At 30.4% G+C, this 10372-nt stretch overlaps 1 protein-coding gene across 3 annotated transcripts in view; it reads left to right on the top strand.

Moving 5' to 3' along the window:
• LOC113376608 overlaps positions 1-10372 on the top strand; it is a 417742-nt gene that overhangs the window by 137956 nt on the left and 269414 nt on the right. The window lies entirely within an intron of this gene.

Raw genomic sequence — 10372 nt, 5'->3', positions numbered from 1 at the left:
TTATTTTTAATATTTAATAATAAACTTATAGTTACAAATGTATTATTTTAAAATTCAAATCGTTTAGATTTTAAAGGGTCAATGGCAAAAGCTAAGGAATCCGCAACAGAAAATTTTCGGAACCTCTGATCTAGCTAGATTAACAATTAATGCTAAGTGCTAATGGATATTTGTATTAAATTATTCCAAACTTCAATGTTTTTTATAATTAAATGATTTTCTGTAGAATTATAGATTTCTTTAGGACATTAATCTTATCGCTATAACAGGTTTCATGGAAGTTAAAAAATATTACAATTAATTTCGAAAATACGGCTCGGCCTATCTTTACAAAAAAACTAATAGATCTAAATCGATTCATATTAAAATATTTTTGCACAAGAAAATGTGTTAACTCCTTCATAAGGAAAACTTCTAATAGTGTCCTTTTACCATTGATGAAATGTTTCTTTACCATTTTTTCTATTAGAGAGGAATTTATTAACTTTCCGTAGGGTAAGTTATAGTAATGGGCCGAAAATTGAAGATGAAAATTTTTGCATAAGTATCTTGACGTTTCAGAGGTTTCTGAACATTTTGGCATACCTCAGAAAAAAATGGATGTGTGTGTGTTTTGTGTGTCCGCAGTTTTTCGATCACGTTTTCGGGCGCACGGATCAACCGATTTCGATGGTTCAAAAAACATTCGATTCCTATAGATAGGGAGATGTGCTGATTAGTTTTTGGCAAAGCCAGGTCCAGCGATTTCGGAGATATAGAACAAAGAGTGCAGCAAATAGAAATCGAGTTTTTGAGAGAACGGTGCATCAGATTTGGATGATCAAAAAAACTTTCAATTTGTAATGATGGGGAAAAGTGGTGTATAGTTTTTGGCAAAAGCAGGTTCGACCGTTTTGGAGATACCGAGCTAAATGTGCAAAAAATGACAGTTTTTAGGAGAACTGAGCATTTGATTTGAATGATTTGAAAAAAAAATCGGCTTGTTTTGACAAAACAACAGCTTTTGGAAAAACTTTTTTTTTTGTATATCCAAGAAAAAATTCATATTTTAATTTTGGTTAAAATTCTATAGCTCACTTATATACTTTAGATAAATAATTTTAACTTCTAATTCTTATAAATAATATACAATGTCCTTCATTTTAAATTCGATTGGTCAAGTTTTGTTCAATTACTCATTTATTTAAACGTATATAAGTTACAGTATTCATAATAATTTATTTGAAAACATTCAATATTCCTCAAACATTTCGTTACGGTACGGGAAGTTTCAGCATTTGTTGGAATTGAAGTATTTAATTGTGATTGAATTCATTTGTGTATCAATTTTGTACACTGTTCAATCTATACCGTTTGATATAAACCGCCTGATTATATGATGTTAACTTGTTCACGAAATTTTGCGTGGTTCCCTCTGCAATTGGAAGGGGAAAGTTTTGGCTGAAATGATTTTTATGATAGCTTAACAATAAATATAAATTGTTATTATTAACCCCAAAGAAGTTAACATTCAATTATTCTACTCTACATGTTGTGTGCAAACATCATTTTTAATACCTTTTTTTAATAATAATGCAAGATTTATAAACTATTTTTATAAAATTATTATAACCAAATGAAAGTGACTTATAATAATCAGTAATACAATTGAACAACATTGAAATAAGTGCGAGATTGAAAAAACTATATATATTGCTTCAATACGTTGTAAGTTTGCAAAATAATTATGAAACGTTTCATTTATATATTCGATACTGATATTAGATGGCGCAAATATTTTTTTCAAAACTGCTTATAGATTAGATAGTTTATGTATGTTATGATAAGAAATATGTGTGATGGTTTGATTTTATGAAAACATGTAATATTGTATATTAGGTTTGAAAAAATGCTACATTGGAATGTAAGTTCAAAACAAACTAGTGGGGTGTATTATGGCATCGTGCCTTAAGGCAAATTGCTGGAACTTTCCGTACCGTAACGCAATGTTGGAGGAATATTGAGTGTTTTCAACTAGACTATTATAAATTGTCTATTTAACATTGTCTAATATTTATAAGAATTATATAAACTGAATTGCAAAGTTGAATTTATTTGTTTAAGGTATGTTAGAACTTTAGTCAGAATTAAAAATAAAATATGAATTATTTTCGATATACAAAAAAAAATTTTTTTTGCAAAAAAAAATTTTTTTTAATTTTTGAAACATTTTTTTTTTTAAAACAAGTAAAAAGTTCTTTGAATCATTTAAATCGGATGCTTAGTTCTCTCAAAAAATGCCATTTTTTTGCACATTTAGCTCTGTATCTTGAAATGGCAGGGCTTGCCAAAAACTAATAACCAATTCTCCCGATCATTACTAATTGAATGTTTTTTAGATCATTCAAATCGAATGCTCCATTCTCTCAAAAACTCGATTTCTATTTTCTGCACTCTTTGCTCCTTATCTCCGTAACTGCTGGACCTGCCTTTGCCAAAAACTAGTCAGCACATCTCCCTATCAATAGGAATCGAATGTTTTTTAAACCATTCAAGTCGGCATCCGTGCGCCCGAAAACGTGAACGAAAGAATGCGGACACTCAAAACACACACAGACACACACACACATACACACATTCATCTTTTCTGAGGTATGCCAAAATGTCCAGAAACCTTCAAAACGTCGAGAAATGCAAAAATTTTCAAATTCGATTTTTAGACGATTATAATAACTTACCCTACGGGAAGTTGAAAATAGGATAAAACTTGTGGTAAATGGCATCTTGCCTTGGCAAATTGGTGGAACTTCCCGTACTAAAAAATATTTTTTTTAAAAAGGCATCATAGGTTTTTAAAAACTTTAAAAAACAATTTTTCATTTTTTTTTTAAATTAGACTTAAAAAAAAGAAATGTTTTAAATTTTTTAAATTATTTGTAAAATACTTTTTTTAACTCGATTCTTATTGATGAGGAGACATGCTGATTAGTTTTTTGACAAAGCAGGTGTAGCCGTTTCGAAGAAACGGGTCAAAAAGTGCCAAAACGATAACTCAGTTTTTAAGAGTACGGAGCGTTCGATTTTAAAAATTAAAAAATCATTTCACTTGTATTGAAATAAAAAACTGAATGATTATTTGGGAAGGCAGGTCCAGCGGTTTCTGAGATCATAAAAAGTAAAAAAAAGGATTTGCCGGCAAACGTGATTATTACACATATGCACATCAAATTATCAAGTGTTTTATAGAGATTTTAATAATGGGTATAAATTAATGGGGCAATTCTGCCGTAACATAGCTTATAAAATAGCGTTGTCATGGCAACGCTCTCGTATGCTTGTTCTTGGTAGTAAAAATTATAAAAAGTCTCTCTATTTGCTGTGCGATCAGGCGTATTTTACATATGTACAAGCAAAGAAGTATCTTATGATAACAGAATCTTCGATGATGCAGTTACGCCTCTTGTAAATATAAACATACGTAAGTGTTTTATGTTGTTCATCGCTAATCAATATTTATAGATTATTGATTTTTCTTTCTCGAATATTTAATTGCGTTAAGTTATTTTTGTATTACAAAAAGTAAGACGATTGTAATGCAAAATTTAGGTTTAAATAATCTAAACTATTAAATTTTTAACTATAAATTTAAATTACCTGAATTATTCGTTATTAAAATTCATATTTTTCATATTTCGCGCAAATTAAATAGCTATCTGAACGTAAAAATGGAATGAGAGAAAAACTTCTGTATGAATATATTATATTCTGTTATTGGCTTGGACTCTAAATGTCATACAACAAAAAATAACTGCAGTTTCAAGCCTACTAATACATTGAGAGCCAACATCAAACAAAATTTATGGAAAAAACAAACGGCGAACAGCAAATTTTTGATTACACTCATTTCAGTAGTCACTAAATAAATTATTAAAATAAATAATAATTTCGTCCGTAATTTTACTCGGGTTGTGATAATGTCTCAGGAGACCCCAGTAACAGTTCTAGTGAACTTTTGCTCCGCAAAAAAAACGCCGGCTCCAAAATTTAACCTAATTCGCGACGGGACGGGAACAAGGAACCCCATCTTTATATATGAAGTGCGTATGACAGTAAACGAAATTGAAGTAAGGGTTGTTGGATCAGGGAAATCCAAAAAAGAAGCCAAACAAGAGTCGTTGGCGCTTACAAAGCTATCTGAAATTAACTTAATCGAGTCACCAGTTTTTGGAGGATAAGGAAACCGCTTGAAGAGCAGCCATCCACAACCATTCCTGTAGCCGTACGAAAGTTAAGTCAATTTTGTGATAAAAACGGTTTACCGATACCCGTGTATAATTTAATCGAAGAACTGGCCCAGCTCATGCTAAACAATACACTATCGAATGCACGGTTTCCACTTTTAAGGAAAGAGCAACTGCTTCCTCAAAACAAGCTGCCAAACATGTTTCTCCGAGGCGGTCTTTAATATTTTACAAAACATTGATCTTGACGAGCATATTAAAAAGCATGTTAAAGTAGAACCTATTAATGCAGCAATGATTCCTAAGATAGAAAAATTAAGGAAAGAATCATGTGCGCAAGAGATCGAAATGGAATCAATTGCGAAATTAATCACTATTCACCTTTCGCAAAATGTGGCGAGAGAAATGCAAACTAGCTTTGTCCATTTTTTATGAATGATATATTACCAGCAGAAGAAAAAATGAAGGAGGCTCTCAACGCATTAAATGTGACCTACCAGTTATCAGAAGAGCTAATGACACTCTACAACGTCATGGGGTATACCTGGTCAACAACATCTGGAACCGACCCCCAACTTACCCTTCAAGGTTTCTCATGGTCACAGTTGTACGAAACTGTCAACGAATATATGACAGAATTCTTGAAAGATTAATAGATTGTAAATACATACATTTCTATATCACTTTTATCTCATAAATAAATTATATAAATAAAAATATTGTATTTTCCTTAAGTGTGTATGCAAATATAAACTAAATTAAAACGTATTTACAAATAATTATCCGAATCTAATTTTTAACCAATAAATGTAATGATGTAATAATAATAAATAGTAACAGATATTACAAACCAATAAATAGTACCATACAAAATGATACTAAAAACTGTCAAATGCTCGTTGCAGCCCGGCGTTTTAAGTATAAAACTAGTGGAGCGCATGGCATCGTGCCTTAAGGCGAATTGCTGGAACTTTTCGTATCAAAAATTATTTTTTTTAAAAAGATTACAATTTTTGAAAAAAAATTACTTTGAAAAAATAAGATTATTGAAAAAAAATTTTTTTCTTGGTAAAAATACTTTTAGATAAAATTTTTTCTTTATTTTGAAATATTTTGGAAGTTTTGTACATTTTTTCAAAGCAATCGTACTGCTTTAACTGCATAGAGACGAAATACCGAAGCGTGTAAGCGCCGCATCGCCGCCTAACGGATAAACATTGGTACGGAACCCATAGGAATGTAAACAAATTTATACTTATTGTTGGAATCTCTATAAAGTATCTGATAATTTTTGTGCATATGTCTAATGATCATTTTGACCGCCAAATAGCATTTTCTTTTATTTTTTGCTAGATCTCCGAAACCGCTAGACCTGCCTTTATGAAAATTTAATCAATTGTTCATCTTGTCAATATAAGTAAAATGTTTTTTGAATGATTAAAATCGAGAATCGAGCTCTCCGTTTCTCTTAAAACTGAGTTACCGTTTGTGGCACTTTTGCCACGTATCTTCGAAACGCCTAGACCTGCATTTACATTCCTATGGGTTCCGTACCAATGCTATCCGTTAGACGGCGGCGGCGGCGCTTACGCCTTCTATATTTCGTCTCTATGCAGTTAAAGCAGTACGATTGCTTTGAAATAAAGTTCAGAATTTCTAAAATATTTCAAAATACATTTTTCTTCGGAAGTCTTTTTTTCAAAAAAAGTAATTTTTTGTCAAAAATTTATAGTTTCTCAAAAATCTAATTTTCAGAGTCAATTTTTTTTCAAAAATATTAGTCTTTTAAAACAAAATTTTTTTGGTACGGGAAGTTCCAGAAATTTGCCTTAAGGCACGATGCCATGCGCCCCACTGTTTGATCAATACAAATGAAATGTTTTTTGAATTGTTCAAATCGGATGCTCCGTCCCTCAAAAACTGAATTGCAATTTTTGGCCCTTTTTGCCCTGTATCTTTGAAACGGCTTAATCTGCCTTTGCTAAACACTAAACAGCACGTCTCGTTATTAATGCGAATCGAATGTTTTTTAAATAATTCAAATCGATTGTTCCGAGTTCTCGAAATCATGGACCAAAATTAATATCCGCATATTTTTTTAAGGTATGCCAAAAGTTAAAAAGGTTGTGAAACACAAAGATATATAAAAATTTTTTCCAATTTTTTGCGATTACTATAACTTACCCTACGGGAAGTTAAATTCGTATTGATGGGGGGCCGTGCTGATAAAAAATTAAAAATGCCAGAAATGATATTTCGGTTTTTGAGAGAACGGAGCGTAGGATTTGAATAAATCAAAAAACATGGCACTTATATTGGCGAAACGCAGAATTGATTAGATTTCAGGGAATCTAAAAAACTGCTATTTGGCAAAATTATCATTAGTCATATGCACATTGAATTAGCACATATTTTATAGAGATTTTAATAAGAACAAATTTTGTTTGCATTTCTATGGGGATTGTACCAAGTTTATCCGTAAACTGCGACGCGGCGCTTTCATATTTCGTTTCTATGCAGCTCAAGCAGCGCGATTGCTTTAAAACAAGCTTAAAATCTTCAAAATATTTCAAAGTATGTAAATAAAAAAAATCATTTCTTCATTTAAAAAATTTAAAAGCTCTAAAATATAAATTAACTTTAAGGTAGTATAGTGCTTAAAAAGAGATTTTTTACGGTCTTTTGTCATTGTATACTTTGTGATATCAACAAAGGTTATTTCAGAAAATTTGAATTTTCATATATGTTTACGTTTCAAAGGTTTTTGAACAATTTGGCATGTCTTAGAAAAAATGGATGTATGTGTGTATGCGGATACAATTTCGTCGACGATTTCGGGAACACGGATCAAGCGTTTTGAATAATTAAAAAAAATATTCGATTTGTATTGATAAGAAGACTTGCTGATTAGTTTTTGGCGAAAGCAGGCCTAGCCGTTCCGAAGATACGGGGCAAAAAAGCACCTAAAACGTTAAGTCAGTTTTTAAGAGAACGGAGTGGAGCACCCGAAAAAAGATTCAAAATTTACAATCAAATTCAAATTTTTGAAATTTTTCATCATTAAAAAAAACTAAATTTTGAAAAAATTCAAAAAAGAATCAAAATTAAAAAAAAACGATTTCTTATAAAAATTGGAGAACATTTGGAAATTTTCAAAAAAAAATATTTCAAAATTTTTCAAATTCTCAAAAAATCAAAGAAAACGTTTTTTTTAAATTCCAAAAAAATTTAAACTTCTAAACAAAATTTCTAAATTTTGAAAAAATGTCTAAATTTACAAAAAAATCGTTTAAAAAACAAAAATGAACAAATTTCTTACAAACATACACAAAGTTGCTTGTAGAATACGCTCGACGTCTAATTTAAAAACATAAGTTTACTGTATATATTCATAATAATCTATTTGAAATTATTCAAAACAATTTATGATTATTTTCATTTCTCGAATGTTAATTACGGTACGGGAAGTTCCAGCAATTTGCCTTAAAGCACGATGCTATGCGCCCCACTATTTTTATGATCAAATCATAAGAATCCTTATCTGCTAGATAGTTCTATCTAAAAGGATTAAGCTTATTTAAAAGATAGTATAGAATTCTTTACAAGTAATGTAAAATCAAATGTTATTAAACCTATATCAAAAATATATTCTTAATGAAATACTTCAAATTTGCAGCATTTTGCGGATTGTGTTATCTCCAGATGTAATTATAATTAACATGATGAAATATTCTTTCGGCATTTCATTATGATTTATGGGTTTTAAAGATAACAAGTATATTCAACAAATTTTGCACAAATAATGTAAATTGCGCGTTATCGCCAGGATATATGTGTCAGAATGTTTATGTGGCTTTGGTATGAGAATGTATGTGTCATTAAATGTTATGTTGATTTGTAATTGATTTGAATAATAATTTATTGATGTTTTGAATACGTAATACATACTTTTTTTTAAAAAAAAAAGAGTTTTCTTTATTTTGACATATTTTGGAAGATCGGAACTTTTTTCATTTTTTAAATCAAAGCAATCGTAGTGCTTTAATTAACTGCATAGAGACAAAATATAAAGCGCGTAAGCGTCGCGTCGCTGTCTGACGGATAAATATTGGTACGGAACCTATAGGAATGTAAATAAATTTTATACTTATTGTTAAAATCTAAATCTCTATAAAATAATCTGATAATTTGATGTGCATATGTCTAATGATCATTTTTGACCGCCAAATAGCATTTTTTTACTTTTTCACTAGATCTCCGAAACCGCTAGACCTGCCTTCATGAAATTTTATCAATTATTCACCTTGTCAATACAAGTAGCATGTTTTTTAATTATTAAAATCTGACGCTCCGTTCTCTCTCAAAAACTAAGTTACCATTTTGGTACTTTTTGCCCCGTATCTTCGGAACGACTAGACCTGCCTTCGCCAAAAACTAATCAGCACGTCTCCTTATCAATACGAATCGGATGTTTTGAATTATTCAAATCGGTTGATCGGTGTTCCCGAAATCGTCGACGAAAATTTGTATCCGCCATACATACACACACGCACATACACACACACACACAACACACACACACATACATCCATTTTTTCTAAGGTATGCCAAAATATTCAGAAACCTTTGAAACGTCGAGAAATGCAAAAAATTTTCATTTTCGATTTTTTTGCGATTACTATAACTGCCTACGGGAAGATAAATATGGTATTGTAAGTGATTGAAAATATGTTTTTTGTATACTTGGTGTAGAAGCCATAATAATGTATATATAAGAAATATATATATATATATATATATATATATATATAAACCACTCTTTATAGGCTGTAAATTTTTAGAATGTTCGCTTGTAACAAGAGCTGTTAAATCATACAAAGTTTTATCAAAACTGTAAAAAAACAACAATTAATACCAAAAACTAATCAGCACAATTCTCAAATGAGATCTCTCCATTGTTTTTCAAAATTCTAAATCGATTCAATGTCTTGATGCGAAGTGCCCTTACGTACCGGTTTGGCCGGGACAATCCCGGATAATCCACCTTGTGTTCCGGGTTTTTCTAAAGCAGTATTTGCCCCGGTTTTTGATCTTTAGGCCCAGTTTTTTGAAAAGTATAGATCTAAATTGATTCTTCGCTCATACTTAATAATTAAATTAAAAGTACCCATAAAATATCAGAAATGTTATGTACAAGTAGCATGCTTATATAAAAAGGGCGGTTTAAATAGCCTCTCTCACATTCATAATTTAGAACTTATATTTTAAATTTTACGAAAATTAAAAAAATAAGAAAATGAACTTCTTGACTGTCTGGAAACATAAGTGCTAATTGTTTTGAATAATTATGAAGAAATTGAACAAAATTGAACCAAATTTATATTAAGTTTGAAAGCTTAAACAACATATTCAACCAAAAAATTAAGTATAAAATACAACATATAATCAAATAATAAAGTTCTGGTCAGTAATTCTGATCTAAAAAAAATCCTCATTTATAAAATATTTTGAAATCATTTAATTTTTTTTAGTATTTACTACAACACCCTCCCTCCTTTCACAGATTACCATACCTAAAAATTACCGCCCGGTTTTGACTTGAAAAAATATGGTCATCTTGCGAATCGTATTTTCTTGGGTAAACAAAATTTTTCTTTCAAAATTATAGTTATTATATAGTTTTTAGTACTTGGGCCGGAAACTTCAAAAGTGTTGAAAATTAATGTATATTTAGGTAAAATTACTTTGTGCAAATACTAATACGAGGTCTGTTCAAAAAGTACCCGGAATTTTCGTTTTTTCAAAAAAATATTTATTTATTCGTCTACATTAATGTGGTCCCTTCAAAGTAGTCCCCCCAGATATAATACACTTATGCCAGCGTTTTTTTTCCAATTTTCGAAGCACCCTTGATATTCACTTTTTGATATGTCCTTGAGCACTCTCAGCGATTTTCTTCAATCGAGGAAAACCGCCGTCCTTTCATGGGTCTCTTCAACTTTGGGAATAGGAAATAGTCACACGGAGCCATATCTGGTGAATTTTTGCACTTTGCAACACTTTATTTCATTTTTTACGCAAATTTAATACAAATTCTTTGACTTTTCAATTCTTCCATTGTAAAAATCGCCGAGCTCAGAAAAACACGTCGA

The sequence above is a fragment of the Ctenocephalides felis genome, unplaced genomic scaffold, assembly GCF_003426905.1.
Source record: "Ctenocephalides felis isolate EL2017-DRISC unplaced genomic scaffold, ASM342690v1 CF-g0.4_SCAFFOLD_01886, whole genome shotgun sequence".
Classification (NCBI taxonomy): Eukaryota; Metazoa; Arthropoda; class Insecta; order Siphonaptera; family Pulicidae; genus Ctenocephalides; species Ctenocephalides felis.
The sequence above is the reverse complement of the archived record's forward strand: the minus strand, read 5'-3'. Positions and strand labels throughout refer to the sequence as shown.